Here is a 17,188-nt window from a genome sequence, read left to right as displayed (position 1 = left end):
GTATTCTGCCATAAGCAAACAAGAAAACGCTCCCTCAGAGGCGGCGCTCGTAGTAGCCGGGGAATTTAATGCAGGGAAACTTAAATCCATTTTACCAAATTTCCATCAGCATGTTAAATGTGCAATCAGAAGAAAAATAACTCTGGACCACATATACTCCACACACAGAGATGCAGACAAAGATCTCCCTTGCCCTCCATTTGGCAAATTTGACCATAATTCTATCCTCCTGATTCCTGTTTATAAGATCAAATTCAAGCAGGAAGCACCAGTGACTAGATCAATAAAAAAAGTGGCCAGATGAAGCAGATGCTAAATTACAGGACTGTTTTGCTAGCACAGACTGGAATATGTTCCGGGATTCCTCTGATGGCATTGAGGAGTACGCCACATCAGTCATTGGCTTCATCAATAAGTGCATCGATGACGTCGTCCCCACAGTGACCGTACGTACATACCCCAACCAGAAGCCATGGATTACAGGCAGCATCCGCGCTGAGCTAAAGGCTAGAATTACCGCTTTTAAGGAGCGGGACTCTAACCCGGAAGCTTATAAGAAATCCCTCTATCCCCCCGACGAATCATCAAACAGGCAAAGCGTCAATACAGGACTAAGATCAAATCATACTACACCGGCTCTGATGCTCGTCGGGTGTGGCAGGGCTTGCAAATCATGACAAACTACAAAAGAAGCACAACCGAGAGCTGCTCAGTGACACAAGCTTACCAGACGAGCTAAACTACTTCTATGCTCGCTTCGAGGCAAATAACACTGAAACATGCATGAGAGCACCAGCTGTTCCGGAAGACTGTGTGATCATGCTCTCTACAGCAGATGTGAGTATGAACCTTTAAACAGGTTAACATTCACAAGGCCGCAGGGCCAGACGGATTACCAGGACGTGTACTCCGAGCATGCGCTGACCAACCAGAAAGTGTCTTCACTGACATTTTCAACCTCTCCCTGTCTGAGTCTGTAATACCAACATGTTTTAAGCAGACCACCATAGTGCCTGTGCCCAAGAACACTAAGATAACCTGCCTAAATGACTACTGGCCCGTAGCACTCACATCTGTAGTCATGAAGTGCTTTGCAAGGCTGGTCATGGCTCACATCAACACCATCATTCCATGAAACCCTAGACCAACTCCAATTTGCATACCGCCTCAACAGATCCACAGATGATGCAATCTTTATTGCACTCCACACTGCCCTTTCACACCTGGACAAAAGGAACACCTATGTGAGAATGCTATTCATAGACTACAGCTCAGCGTTCAACATCATAATGGCCTCAAAGTTCATCAATAACCTAAGGAACCTGGGACTAAACACCTCCCTCTGCACCTGGATCCTGGACTTCCTGACAGGCCTCCCCAGGTGGCAAGGGTAGGTAACAACACATCCGCCACTCTCAGGGGTGCGTGCTCAGTCCCCTCCTGTACTCCCTGTTCACTCATGACTGCACGGCCAGGCACGACTCCAACACCATCATTCAATTTGACACAACAGTGGTAGGCCTGATCACCAACAACGATGAGACAGCCTATAGGGAGGAGGTCAGAGACCTCTCCCTCAAAGTGATCAAGACAAAGAAGATGATTGTGGACTACAGGAAAAAGAGGACCGAGCACACCCCCATTCTCATCAACGGGCTGCAGTGGAGCAGGTTGAGAGCTTCAAGTTCCTTGGTGTCCACATCACCAACAAACTAACATGGTCCAAGCACACCAAGACAGTCATGAAGAGGGCACGACAAAACCTATTCCCCCTCAGGAGACTAAAAAGATTTGACATGGGTCCTCAGATCCTCAAAAGGTTCTAGGATGCACCATCGAGAGCAAGGCACTACAGAGGGTAGTGCGAATGGCACAGTACATCACTGGGGCCAAGCTTCCTGCCATCCAGGACCTCTATACCAGGCAGTGTCAGAGGAAGGCCCTAAAATTTGTCAAAGACTCCAGCCACCCTAGTCATAGACTGTCCTCTCTGCTACCGCACGGCAAGTGGTACCGGAGCACCAAGTCTAGGTCCAAGAGGCTTCTAAACAGCTTCTACCCCCCAAGCCGTAAGACTCCTGAACATTTAGTCAAATGGCTACCCAGACTATTTGCATTGCAACCCCCCTCTCCCCCACTTTACACCACTGCTACTCTCTGTTGTCATCTATGCATAGTCACTTTAATAACTCTACCTACATGTACATACTTCCTCAACTAACCGGTGCCCCCGCACATTGACTCTGTACTGGTTCCCCCCATGTATATAGTCTCGCTGTTGTTATTTTACTGCTGCTCTTTAATTACTTGTTACTTTTATCTCTTATTCTTATCTGTATTTGTTGGTTAGGGGCTTGCTAGTAAACATTTCACCGAATCTGTTGTATTCGGCGTATGTGACTAATACAATTTTATTTGAATTGTGGCTCCTTCCACCTTCAAAGAATAGACAAGAGGGCCAACCATGGAGAATAGTAAGACACTTCTGTCATGTTTTGTCATTTATTATCATGTCTTGTCCCTGTGCTTCCCATTCTATTCGTTTCCCTCTGCTGGTCTTATTAGGTTCTTTCCCTCTTTCTATCCCTCTCTCTCCCCCTCCCTCTCTCACTCTCTCGCTCTCTCTTCTCTCTATCGTTCCGTTCCTGCTCCCAGCTGTTCCTATTCCCCTAATCATCATTTAGTCTTCCCACACCTGTTCCCGATCCTTTTCCCTGATTAGAGTCCCTATTTCTCTCCTTGTTTCCCGTACCTGCCCTGTCGGATCCTCATTTATAATTCACCGTGCTGTGTCAATGTTTTGCCCTGTCGTGTCGTGTTTCCCTCAGATGCTGCGTGGTGAGCAGGTGTCTGAGTCTGCTAGGTTCAAGTGCCTTCCCGAGGCAACCTGCAGTTCTCGATCAAGTCTCCAGTCTGTTCTTGTCTTTACGTGTAGTATTATGCTTTTTGTTTTGTAAAGTTTATTCTGGATTAAATACTCTGTTTTCGCCAAGTCGCTTTTGGGTCCTCATTCACCTGCATGACAGAAGGATCCGACCGAGGAATGGACCCAGCGACTACAGACGCTCATAACACTGCCGTCGAGATCCAAGGAGCCATGCTCGGCAGACACGAGCAGGAATTGTCTGCTGCTCGCCATGCCGTGGAGAACCTGGCCGCTCAGGTTTCCGACCTCTCTGGACAGTTCCTGAGTCTTCGTCTCGTGCCACCTGTTACTTCCTGGCCTGCCGAGCCTCCAGAACCTAGGGTTAATAACCCACCTTGCTACTCCGGGCAGCCTACTGAGTGCCGCTCCTTTCTCACCCAGTGTGAGATTGTGTTCTCTCTCCAACCCAACACATACTCTAGAGAGAGAGCTCGGGTTGCTTACGTCATTTCACTCCTTACTGGCCGGGCCCGAGAGTGGGGCACAGCTATCTGGGAGGCAAGGGCTGATTGTTCTAACAATTACCAGAACTTTAAAGAGGAGATGATTCGGGTTTTTGACCGTTCAGTTTTTGGTGGGGAGGCTTCTAGGGTCCTGGCTTCCCTATGCCAAGGTGATCGATCCATAACGGATTACTCTATAGAGTTTCGTACTCTTGCTGCCTCTAGTGACTGGAACGAGCCGGCGCTGCTCGCTCGTTTTCTGGAGGGACTCCACACAGTGGTCAAAGATGAGATTCTCTCTCGGGAGGTTCCTTCCTGTGTGGACTCTTTGATTGCTCTCGCCATCCGCATAGAACGACGGGTAGATCTTCGTCACCAGGCTCGTGGAAGAGAGCTCGCATCAACGGTGTTTCCCTGCTCCGCATCGCAACCATCTCCCTCCTCTGGCTCTGAGACTGAGCCCATGCAGCTGGGAGGGATTCGCATCTCGACTAAGGAGAGGGAACGGAGGATCACCAACCGCCTGTGCCTCTATTGCGGATTTGATGGACATTTTGTTAATTCATGTCCAGTAAGAGGCCAGAGCCCATCAGTAAGCGGAGGGCTACTGGTGAGCGCTACTACTCAGGTCTCTTCATCTAGATCTTGTACTACTATGTCGGTCCATCTACGCTGGACCGGTTCGGGTGCTACATGCAGTGCCTTGATTGACTCTGGGGCTGAGGGTTGTTTCATGGACGAAGCATGGGTTCGGAAACATAACATTCCTTTCAGACAGTTAGACAAGCCTACGCCCATGTTTGCCTTAGATGGTAGTCATCTTCCCAGTATCAAATTTGAGACACTACCTTTAACTCTCACAGTATCTGGTAACCACAGTGAGACTATTTCTTTTTGATTTTTCATTCACCTTTCACACCTGTTGTTTTGGGTCATCCCTGGCTAGTATGTCATAATCCTTCTATTAATTGGTCTTGTAATTCTATCCTATCCTGGAACGTATCTTGTCATGTGAAGTGCTTAATGTCTGCCATCCCTCCCATTTCTTCTGTCCCCACTTCTCAGGAGGAACCTGGCGATTTGACAGGAGTGCCGGAGGAATATCATGATCTGCGCACGGTCTTCAGTCGGTCCCGAGCCAACTCCCTTCCTCCTCACCGGTCGTATGATTGTAGTATTGATCTCCTTCCGGGGACCACTCCTCCTCGGGGTAGACTATACTCTCTGTCGGCTCCCGAACGTAAGGCTCTCGAGGATTATTTATCTGTGTCTCTTGACGCCGGTACCATAGTGCCTTCTTCCTCTCCGGCCGGGGCGGGGTTCTTTTTGTTAAGAAGAAGGACGGTACTCTGCGCCCCTGCGTGGATTATCGAGGGCTGAATGACATAACGGTTAAGAATCGTTATCCGCTTCCCCTTATGTCATCAGCCTTCGAGATTCTGCAGGGAGCCAGGTTCTTTACTAAGTTGGACCTTCGTAACGCTTACCATCTCGTGCGCATCAGAGAGGGGGACGAGTGGAAAACGGCGTTTAACACTCCGTTAGGGCATTTTGAGTACCGGGTTCTGCCGTTTGGTCTCGCCAATGCGCCAGCTGTTTTTCAGGCATTAGTTAATGATGTTCTGAGAGACATGCTGAACATCTTTGTTTTTGTCTATCTTGACGATATCCTGATTTTTTCACCGTCACTCGAGATTCATGTTCAGCACGTTCGACGTGTTCTACAGCGCCTTTTAGAGAATTGTCTCTACGTAAAGGCTGAGAAGTGTTCTTTTCATGTCTCCTCCGTTACTTTTCTCGGTTCCGTTATTTCCGCTGAAGGCATTCAGATGGATTCCGCTAAGGTCCAAGCTGTCAGTGATTGGCCCGTTCCAAGGTCACGTGTCGAGTTGCAGCGCTTTTTAGGTTTCGCTAATTTCTATCGGCGTTTCATTCGTAATTTCGGTCAAGTTGCTGCCCTCTCACAGCTCTTACTTCTGTCAAGACGTGTTTTAAGTGGTCCGGTTCCGCCCAGGGAGCTTTTGATCTTCTAAAAGAACGTTTTACGTCCGCTCCTATCCTCGTTACTCCTGACGTCACTAGACAATTCATTGTCGAGGTTGACGCTTCAGAGGTAGGCGTGGGAGCCATTCTATCCCAGCGCTTCCAGTCTGACGATAAGGTTCATCCTTGCGCTTATTTTTCTCATCGCCTGTCGCCATCTGAGCGCAACTATGATGTGGGTAACCGTGAACTGCTCGCCATCCGCTTAGCCCTAGGCGAATGGCGACAGTGGTTGGAGGGGGCGACCGTTCCTTTTGTCGTTTGGACAGACCATAAGAACCTTGAGTACATCCGTTCTGCCAAACGACTTAATGCCCGTCAAGCTCGTTGGGCGTTGTTTTTCGCTCGTTTCGAGTTTGTGATTTCTTACCGTCCGGGTAGCAAGAACACCAAGCCTGATGCCTTATCCCGTCTGTTTAGTTCTTCTGTGGCTTCTACTGATCCCGAGGGGATTCTTCCTTATGGGCGTGTTGTCGGATTGACAGTCTGGGGAATTGAAAGACAGGTTAAGCAAGCACTCACGCACACTGCGTCGCCGCGCGCTTGTCCTAGTAACCTCCTTTTCGTTCCTGTTTCCACTCGTCTGGCTGTTCTTCAGTGGGCTCACTCTGCCAAGTTAGCTGGTCATCCCGGTGTTCGAGGCACTCTTGCGTCTATTCGCCAGCGATTTTGGTGGCCGACTCAGGAGCGTGACACGCGCCGTTTCGTGGCTGCTTGTTCGGACTGCGCGCAGACTAAGTCGGGTAACTCTCCTCCTGCCGGTCGTCTCAGACCGCTCCCCATTCCTTCTCGACCATGGTCTCACATCGCCCTAGACTTCATTACCGGTCTGCCTTTGTCTGCGGGGAAGACTGTGATTCTTACGGTTGTCGATAGGTTCTCTAAGGCGGCACATTTCATTCCCCTCGCTAAACTTCCTTCCGCTAAGGAGACGGCACAAATCATTATCGAGAATGTGTTCAGAATTCATGGCCTCCCGTTAGACGCCGTTTCAGACAGAGGCCCGCAATTCACGTCACAGTTTTGGAGGGAGTTCTGTCGTTTGATTGGTGCGTCCGTCAGTCTCTCTTCCGGGTTTCATCCCCAGTCTAACGGTCAAGCAGAGAGGGCCAATCAGACGATTGGTCGCATACTACGCAGCCTTTCTTTCAGAAACCCTGCGTCTTGGGCAGAACAGCTCCCCTGGGCAGAATACGCTCACAACTCGCTTCCTTCGTCTGCTACCGGGTTATCTCCGTTTCAGAGTAGTCTGGGTTACCAGCCTCCTCTGTTCTCATCCCAGCTTGCCGAGTCCAGCGTTCCCTCCGCTCAAGCGTTTGTCCAACGTTGTGAGCGCACCTGGAGGAGGGTGAGGTCTGCACTTTGCCGCTACAGGGCACAGACTGTGAGAGCCGCCAATAAACGCAGGATTAAGAGTCCTAGGTATTGTTGCGGCCAGAGAGTGTGGCTTTCCACTCGCAACCTTCCTCTTACGACAGCTTCTCGTAAGTTGACTCCGCGGTTCATTGGTCCGTTCCGTGTCTCCCAGGTCGTCAATCCTGTCGCTGTGCGACTGCTTCTTCCGCGACATCTTCGTCGCGTCCATCCTGTCTTCCATGTCTCCTGTGTTAAGCCCTTTCTTCGCACCCCGTTCGTCTTCCCTCCCCCTCCCGTCCTTGTCGAGAGCGCACCTATTTACAAGGTACATAAGATCATGGACATGCGTTCTCGGGGACGGGGTCACCAATACTTAGTGGATTGGGAGGGTTACGGTCCTGAGGAGAGGAGTTGGGTTCCGTCTCGGGACGTGCTGGACCGTTCACTCATTGATGATTTCCTCCGTTGCCGCCAGGATTCCTCCTCGAGTGCGCCAGGAGGCGCTCGGTGAGTGGGGGGGTACTGTCATGTTTTGTCATTTATTATCATGTCTTGTCCCTGTGCTTCCCATTCTATTCGTTTCCCTCTGCTGGTCTTATTAGGTTCTTTCCCTCTTTCTATCCCTCTCTCTCCCCCCTCCCTCTCTCACTCTCTCGCTCTCTCTTCTCTCTATCGTTCCGTTCCTGCTCCCAGCTGTTCCTATTCCCCTAATCATCAATTAGTCTTCCCACACCTGTTCCCGATCCTTTTCCCTGATTAGAGTCCCTATTTCTCTCCTTGTTTCCCGTACCTGCCCTGTCGGATCCTCATTTATAATTCACCGTGCTGTGTCAATGTTTTGCCCTGTCGTGTCGTGTTTCCCTCAGATGCTGCGTGGTGAGCAGGTGTCTGAGTCTGCTAGGTTCAAGTGCCTTCCCGAGGCAACCTGCAGTTCTCGATCAAGTCTCCAGTCTGTTCTTGTCTTTACGTGTAGTATTATGCTTTTTGTTTTGTAAAGTTTATTCTGGATTAAATACTCTGTTTTCGCCAAGTCGCTTTTGGGTCCTCATTCACCTGCATGACAACTTCATTATTTCTATAATTACGCTATATTGTTTGTTCTCGTGTGTTTGTGCATGTTTTTCAGCATAAAGTACTCTGCAGCCACTTAGCGTGGACACCAGGTGAGGCCACACACACAGATTCCTGTTGAACACTGTCTCTTTAACTACCTTATTTTTTCAATAACAGTCTCTCTCCTTCACATCATCCCTCTCTCCCCCCTTCTCCCTAAATACTCTAGGTTATATCAGCTGTGTCGGTGAACCCCTCCTGCATTTGAACTGGCTACATAGAGGACACAGCATGATCAGAGGTGAGTGGTCACTTGGTCGGGTCAACAGGAAGTATTATTAAAGAGATGCTTTGCATTGAAATACAGATAGAGATGCAGCAGTCCCAGAGTTAATGATCCAAGGTCAGTTTTGCATTTCACCTCCTGATGATTGATGACTGACAGTGTTAGAATAAAGAAAAAACACTAGGCTTAAACATGCTCTTAAACATGCTCTCTCATCTGTTTCTCATCTGCAGGTATGTTTTGATGTGAGAGAGGATGCCAACCCCGAGTACCGTCATCGCCACCTCACCCGCTCTTAAGATAACCTTTGGGCCGACTGGGAGCCCAAGGCTGTTTAGGAGACACCACTAGAGACACTATTATATAATTGTGATGAACTGAGAGAATATTATGGTACCACTGTGATTCATATGCTGCCTTCCCCTTCTGACTTTTACACCTCTCTCACCACCTCGTATTTCTTCCTCTGATTTTATCATGCACAACAGATGTGCATTGAAGTTCAGTTTGAACTTGTATTTATAATAAAATATTACAATTATAATATTTATAATGCATGTATTATGTATTTATAACACTTGGATAATTAACTTCTTTCAATAAAGCATGTGTCACGCCCTGGCCTTAGTATTTTGTGTTTTCTTTATTATTTTGGTCAGGCCAGGGTGTGTCATGGGTATTTATGTGGTGTGTTTTGTCTATTTTTTTTTGGAGGTTATGGGATTGTGGTTAGTGAAGTAGTGTAGGTAAGTCTATGGTTGCCTGGAGTGGTTCTCAATCAGAGGCAGGTGTTTATCGTTGTCTCTGATTGGGAACCATATTTAGGCAGCCATATTCTTTGAGTGTTTCGTGGGTGATTGTTCCTGTCTCTGTGTTTGTTTGCACCAGATAGGGCTGTTTCGGTTTTTCACGGTTCTTGTGTTTTGTATATTGTTTGTATTTTCATCTTTATTAAAGATGTATAAAAATAACCTTGCTGCATTTTGGTCCTCCTCTCTTTCGACAGAAGAAAGCCGTAACAGCATTTCACATTCTCTACTGGTTGAAATTAAGTCTCTCATTTGATGAAATACTACACCTATCCTGTGTTTATCAGATCAATGCAGATGAAGGAAATTAGATATTGAGATGAACTGGTTTTAGAGTATTTACATGATGCATAAGAAGTGTAGTGTACTGTTTTTTAAAATTATATTTCTGTATATATGAATTACAAATCAGCCTTTAACTAGTTAAATCATGTTTCTAGCTTATTGCAGAGTTACAATGTGTAACCATTGATGTCCCAGGACCAAGATTGGTAAACACTGTTGAAGTGTATGATTGTAATGCACACATGCAGACAGAGCATCATTCAAATACTGGAATTTGATACTCCTGGTATTGGATATGACTGAACAATTATCTCAAAGACATTCATACCTGAACTGCACCTTTATTTGCCAAAGTAGAGTACGTGATTAGGGAATATATTAAATGTACAGGCTACAATGTGAGGATCCCATGCATGGTAATAACTACATGTATATACGACTTGCATCCTTGGCACAAAGTTATATTATATTCTACTCAATCCATAGGCTTTGTAAATGTCATTCAGACTGTTTTGAAGTTGATACAACTGGCTATGATAGCTGAGGTTCATAGCTATGTTCTGAACTAATATGTATACCAATTCTGTTCCATACACATATCGGCTACATAGCTAGCTACACATCCATAGGCATACAGGGATTTTTATCCTCCACTGTACAATAAGCAAGAAAATAATGATCTACCTAGGTTACTTCATCCATCTGCATTGCATGGCAAATATTTTTATTTATTTAACCTTTATTTAACTAGGCAAGTCAGTTAAGAGCAAATTCTTATTAACAATGATCGCCGACAGTACACCGGCCAAACCCGGACAACGCTGGGCCAATTGTGCGCCGCCCTATGGCAGGCTGGACAATAGAACGAGTCCAAATTCACCCAAGGCTGAAAACGGAAATTGAACTTTGGCTAAACTGGAACACTAGCGACTTAATTGAATCGAGCGTTTGTAGACCCTATTTTGACTGGAATTATTCTTAGAATTCCATTTTGCGTAAATGGCACAAAAAAATGTAGCCCTTTTCACATTACCACTACAATTTGTTTTTAGGACGAAACTGAAGAAGAAGAAAAAACTACTGTAGAAAGTCAACTGTGCTCATTGTCTGCATAAAGAGGAAGTAGAAAACGAATTGCAACTAAGGTCTATTTTTGGTCTAACGATCGATGACAACGAGATACACTGCCCAGCCTTACATAATTAGATAGAAGAGATTATCCTGATTAATATGGTGTCCTACTTGAATTTTTTTAAATCTACACATTGAGAGATATTTGGCGAAATAGACATACATACCCCTATTTCCCCAAAACAGTGGCAGTCTTAAAATTCTAAGAAAGAGTCTTTTATTTAAGCAGTTTAACATTTATTTACTACCATTTGCCTTTTTGCGTTTAACATTTTGTAGTTTGCAATCTAGCGGTTAAGAGCGTTGGGCAGTAACTGAAAGGTGGCTAGTTCGAATCCCTGAATGGACTAGGTGAAAAATCTGTCGAAACCTTGAGCAAGGCACTTAACCTTAGTCGCTTTGGATAACAGCATCTACTAAATGACTAAAATGTAAACTAGGCCTCTATCTTAAAGTGTGGCAATAATTGATTAACTTTTCATTATTCACAGATCTACTCCTCTGATGACATGGCAGTCAGGTGGGCAGACAGACTCCTCTGATGACAGGCAGGCAGGCAGCACACTCAGGAAAACGAACTGTTTAGCAAAGCAAAGGCTCTTTTGAGAGCAACCAGATTTATAATGAAAAACAACACATTTTTAGTGTCTGTGTCCAGTGTCTGTGTTTATATGTTAAGGGGGTGTCACTTTCGCAGATAATGTCACCCATCTAAATAAATCGTTTTAAAAATGTAAAATAATAAACTAAATGTATGGTGTTTATGTCTGTTTCATGGTTTGTTATGGTTTAAATTGTTATTTTACGGTTGTAAGTGATAAAATGAACGAGAAAATTTTGTATTTTGCCATTTGGAGTAATTACCACTTTAGTAAGGATATACAATTTATTCAGTACTGCAGTTGCTAAATAATTCCAATAGATGGCAGCATAAGATCACGAATGAAATTTCAGAAGATTTGTTTTCTCCCTGGAGACACCACTCCCATCACAGGCTGACTACAAGTGCACGAGAATTCCAAAATAAATTTAGAAATCTATGTTATTCAATTATTGCACCCGCACTGCTCACTCACGCCAACAAGCATCTGCGTTGCCAAGGGCTAAAATAGAAGTCAGTTCCATTTCAGACACACATCGTGCTCCAAACCATGCCTCTCCCATCTCCTCACTGGTTATACCCACGTCTGTGACTGAAAGACGAAATAGCTCGATTGTGGTAAGGTATGTAATTTATGAAAGTTGCCAATCGCAATATAAAGTCAAGAGAAGAAAAAGCCTGGAAGGATGAGAGATGACTAGAAACGATTCAGTTGACCGTTTTATGTGTGAATTAATTGGTGGAGTACAGGACCTTGTGCATTTCAGGTAAAATAACAACTCAATGTTTATATCCCAGGACAAATTAACTAGCAACAGCAAGCTAGCTAAATAGGACAAATTAGCTAGCATGTGCAAGCTAGCTAGTTAAATTGCCATACATGTTTCATGCTTTTCCACCTGGCCCCAAATTAATGTAATTGGTTCAGAGTTTGTTTTCATATATTAACCTGTGTGTCGTGATCACGCTTGGTGTGGGGGGGACAAAATACATTTATGCACTGACAGTTTTTTAAAACCAAGGATAAAATAATGTTTGAATTTTTTCCTGAGGACATTGCTGTTCTATTACATTTACAGTACAGTGTGCAGCTTTATCAGTTATTCAAATAGACATGTCTGTAAATTAGACATTTCCCATTAGCTAGTAGACTGTGTCCTACCTGAGAGACCTGTCAACCTTAAGTCTGATGGGACTCTAATGGGCTGCCCCTGGTCAGCTGTGGAGGGTAGTGTGTGAATAGGCCCTGTTGTCTTGGTGTGGTGCTGATGAAGCAGTGAGTTAATAAACACATTGTTAAGGACCCTATTCTATGTGTGTGTGTGGCTCGGCTAGCGTAAATGTCACTGCAGCACATTGCTTTCTGACCCTCATGTCCACACAGACCAGCTGTCCTTCCAGGTGTACTGCTGGGCATGATTGGCATCCTGCTAATGTCTGGAAACTGGGCCTCAGACTTTGGAGCTATATTCACACACACAACAACAATCCATCAGTGTGTGTCTGGCAAAGTGTGTGTGATGCATACCCATGTTGTATCCATTATGGCTCATACTAAACGTGTGTTTTCTCCCTGCCTGCAGCAATATTCCAAACCATTCCACTTTTCATGCCCGTTCTGTGGAGCCCACAACCTGGACCAACAGAAGCTGGCCCAACACTGTATGGAGAACCACCGCAACGATCCCAACAAAGTGGTTAGTCTGCTATATTATACCCTGAACTATGGACACTGTCCTAGTCTGAACTATGGACACTGTCCTAGTCTGAACTATGGACACTGTCCTAGTCTGAACATGGACACTGTCCTAGTATGAATTTCCTCAAGCTTTTATGTGCTGATATGAAGTGTTACGCAACATTGACGTAACTGCATGAGAGTGCATCCTAAACCAACAGAGATTCTACTGCATTCTGTTTTGGTGTACTGGTGAGGTAATGACAGGGTTGTTGATTGGTTGGTGTGCCTCCAGGTGTGTCCTGTATGTTCAGCCATGCCGGGGGCGACCCCAGCTACAAGACCTCCAACTTCCTCCAGCACCTGCTCCACCGGCACAAGTTCTCCTACGTCACGTTTGTGATGAGGATAAGGGTTGGGATCTGGGCACTGTGTCTTCTATTCTTTTGTCAATAATCATATCCTCTCAGCCAGCAGCAGCCCCTTCACTTCCTGTATACTGGGGAGGAGGGGAGCTTGGCCTCCAATAAATGTTGCAATTTAAAACCACTGCAATGCAAACCAATGAGTACAGCATGGAAATTGTTGTTATTCGGCAGAAAGTATGAAGGTTCCCAAAAATAAATATTGAAGGTATTTCCTTTGACTCTTTATTTTTCACTGTTCAAATGAAACATTTTCAAACTCCAGGGAAAAGCCATCACCTGACAGACGTTCTTGTAAAAGTACCACAGATTAGTTCTGTTAAAGTTTATTCTCAAGTGCATAATTTGATGGCTTTGAATAAGAGGGACTACAGTTGAATAACTTGACCCCATTCTCAGTGTGATAATCTTACAGACAGTCTAGACATGACAAGTTAAACACAGAGAGTAAGGATATTCTCACATCACTGTTTTTTTAGTTAACTAGGCAAGTCAGTTAATATCACATTCTTATTTACAATGACAGCCTTACCCTTGTCAAACCCTAACCGATGCTGGACCAATTTTTGTGGGAAGCTTCTGGAAGGCTACCTGAAATGTTTGACCCAAGTTCAACAATTTAAAGGCAATGATACCAAATACTAATTGAGTGTATGTGAACTTCTGACCCACTGGGAATGTGATGAAATAAATACAAGCTGAAATAAATCACTCTCTCTACTATTATTCTGACATTTCGCATTCTTAAAATAAAGTAGTGATCCTAACTGGCCTAAAACAGGGAATTTTTACTAGGATTAAATGTCAGGAATTGTGAAAAACTAAGTTTAAATGTATTTGAAAAAGGTGTATGTAAACCTCAGACTTCAACTGCATGTAACTCCATCAGTACTATTTATGATATCATTTACAAAGATTATACCTTGTTTTTATCGATTAGTCAATTAGTATATTTGAGTTTAACCACATACTAAGAAAGGTCTTAGTTTATCAGATTTTTAAAAAATTGGTTACATATGGTTAGCAGATGTTAATGTGAGTGTAGCGAAATGCTAATTTAGTTTAATGATATACATTTTGTCATTAGATTTGTTTATATTTATTGTGCTATAGCAGTGAAAGAGGTTTGTTCAAACCATACATTTAATAGTTTATTCACCAGACAGCAGAGTGGCGCAGCGGAAGCGTGCTGGGCCCATAACCCAGAGGTCGATGGATCGAAACCATCCTCTGCTATATCTTTTACGTGTGGACAATTCAGCAAGGGGGGAGAAAAAAAACACGAATTAAAAAGATAATATAAAACATCTTTATGCAATAGAGATGATACCTACGTACAGTTATGATTAATCGAAATAAAAGGAAAGCTTTGTTTTCAAATAATGTTTTAAAATAGTGTTCGTAAGCAATACTATAACTTATATAATACATAAACTATAACTATTAGAATGGTTGAGTTAGACCACGTTAATATTGCAACGTCCTGAAGGTTAAGTGCAAATTTGAGGTGCTCACTACCACCTTCTCATGGACAATAGATGAAATAACAGGTAATTTTATCTGAGCAGTTGGAGAACTTTCATTACATATTGAGAGCCTGTTAGCAAGAAGACTCCAGACCAGATCAACTAAGGCTCCTATTCGTACCTGTCGTCGGTAAAAGGTTAGCCTAATTTTAACAAAAATGTTAACTAAAACTATGTGTGAGTTTGTCAGGGGACCATCAGGTGGCAGCATTGTCTTTCTAGCAGTTTGAAAAAGAACGTGTCCGTGATCATGTCATTAATGTGGAGGCATTTGTCACTCACTCTGTTAGAAAATATTAATGGTCCCGAAGTCAACTGAATATACCGGACAGCCAATCACACACCTTAAAAAATAATGATAAAGTGTTTTGATGTGTGTTTATCTAGTCTTTTGTGGTACGGTTATACAGTGCAGCCGAAATAGCTCAGTTGGGAGAGCGTTAGACTGAAGATCTAAAGGTCCCTGGTTCGATCCCGGGTTTCGGCAGGTGTTCTTTTTTTTCTTCTTTTGCGAGAGTTCTAAATATGGCCCGGAAAAGAGGTTAAGTTTTCAATCCCTGTTTCAAAGGTAAAATCTGGTGGGAAGTGAATGTAGTGAGATTATCGTTTGGACATAAAACTCTCCTCAACTCCTCAATCTGTATGTACACTGCTCAAAAAAATAAAGGGAACACTAAAATAACACATCCTAGATCTGAATGAATGAAATGAACAAAATCACACAAAAATTATCAATGGCAATCAAAATTGATCAACCCATGGAGGACTGGATTTGGAGTCACACTCAAAATTAAAGTGGAAAACCACACTACAGGCTTATCCAACTTTGATGTAATGTCCTTAAAACAAGTCAAAATGAGGCTCAGTAGTGTATGTGTGGCCTTCACGTGCCTGTATGACCTCCCTACAACGTCTGGGCATGCTCCTGATGAGGTGGCGGATGGTCTCCTGAGGGATCTCCTCCCAGACCTGGACTAAAGCATCCGCCAACTCCTGGACAGTCTGTGGTGCAACGTGGTGTTGGTGGATGGAGCGAGACATGATGTCCCAGATGTGCTCAATTGGATTCAGGACTGGGGAACAGGCAGGTACGTCCATAGCATCAATACCTTCCTCTTGCAGGAACTGCTGACACACTCCAGCCACATGAGGGCTAGCATTAGGAGGAACCCAGGGCCAACCGCACCAGCATATGGTCTCACAAGGGGTCTGAGGATCTCATCTCGGTACCTAATGTCAGTCAGGCTACCTCTGGAGAGCACATGGAGGGCTGTGCGGCCCCCCAAAGAAATGACAACCCCCACCATGACTGACCCACCACCAAACCGGTCATGCTGGAGGATGTTGCAGGCAGCAGAACGTTCTCCACGGCGTCTCCAGACTCTGTCACGTCTGTCACATGTGCTCAATGTGAACCTGCTTTCATCTGTGAAGAGCACAGGGCGCCAGTGGCGAATTTGCCAATCTGGGTGTTCTCTGGCAAATGCCAAACGGCCTGCACGGTGTTGGGCTGTAAGCACAAACCCCACCTGTGGACGTCAGGCCCTCATACCACCCTCATGGAGTCTGTTTCTGACCGTTTGAGCAGACACATGCACATTTGTGGCCTACTGGAGGTCATTTTGCAGGGCTCTGGCAGTGCTCCTTGCACAAAGGCAGAGGTAGCGATCCTTCTGCTGGGTTGTTGCCCTCCTACGGCCTCCTCCACGTCTCCTCATGTACTGGCCTGTCTCCTAGTAGCGCTTCCATGTGTAACGGATGTGAAACGGCTAGCTTAGTTAGCGGTGTGCGCTAAATAGCGTTTCAATCGGTTACGTCACTTGCTCTGAGACCTTGAAGTAGTAGTTCCCCTTGCTCTGCATGGGCTGCGGCTTTTGTGGAGCGATGTGTAACGATGCTTCGTGGGTGACTGTTGTTGATGTGTGCAGAAGGTCCCTGGTTCGCGCCCGGCGATGGGACGGTTTAAAAATTATACTATTACACATGCTCTGGACACTACGCTGACAGACACAGCAAATCTTCTTGCCACAGCTCGCATTGATGTGCCATCCTGAATGAGCTGCACTACCTGAGCCACTTGTGTGGGTTGTAGACTCCGTCTCATGCTACCACTAGAGTGAAAGCACCACCAGCATTCAAAAGTGACCAAAACATCAGCCAGGAAGCATAGGAACTGAGAAGTGGTCTGTGGTCACCACCTGCAGAACCACTCCTTTATTGGGGGTGTCTTGCTAATTGCCTATAATTTCCACCTGTTGTCTATTCTATTTGCAAAACAGCATGTGACATGTATTGTCAATCAGTGTTGCTTCCTAAGTGGACAGTTTGATTTCATAGAAGTGTGATTAACTTGAAGTTACATTGTGTTGTTTAAGTGTTCCCTTTATTTTTTGAGCAGTGTATATCAAATATACTCCATGTAGTATATGTTACGTTTCATATTGTATGTACTATTTGGGAATGTCCATCATCCATTTCGTATGATATGTTATGAATTTCAAAAACGTACTATACATTTCGAATTAGCCAAATGTACAATATGTTAAGATTTTGAAACACATTTGTGTTACGAATTTCAATTTGTCTTACACAACTGACTTAATTTGCTTTTATGACTTTACACATT

General features: G+C 44.7%; 1 non-coding gene across 1 annotated transcript; it reads left to right on the top strand.

Annotated features, from left to right (window-relative positions):
* Nucleotides 1-14,976: 14,976 nt before the first annotated feature.
* Nucleotides 14,977-15,049, top strand: trnaf-gaa. Its single transcript has one exon. It is a non-coding gene; the product is annotated as a tRNA-Phe (tRNA).
* The last annotated feature ends 2,139 nt before the right edge of the window (nucleotides 15,050-17,188 follow it).

Source organism: Oncorhynchus gorbuscha, linkage group LG05, assembly GCF_021184085.1.
Source record: "Oncorhynchus gorbuscha isolate QuinsamMale2020 ecotype Even-year linkage group LG05, OgorEven_v1.0, whole genome shotgun sequence".
Classification (NCBI taxonomy): domain Eukaryota; kingdom Metazoa; phylum Chordata; class Actinopteri; order Salmoniformes; family Salmonidae; genus Oncorhynchus; species Oncorhynchus gorbuscha.
The sequence above is the reverse complement of the archived record's forward strand: the minus strand, read 5'-3'. Positions and strand labels throughout refer to the sequence as shown.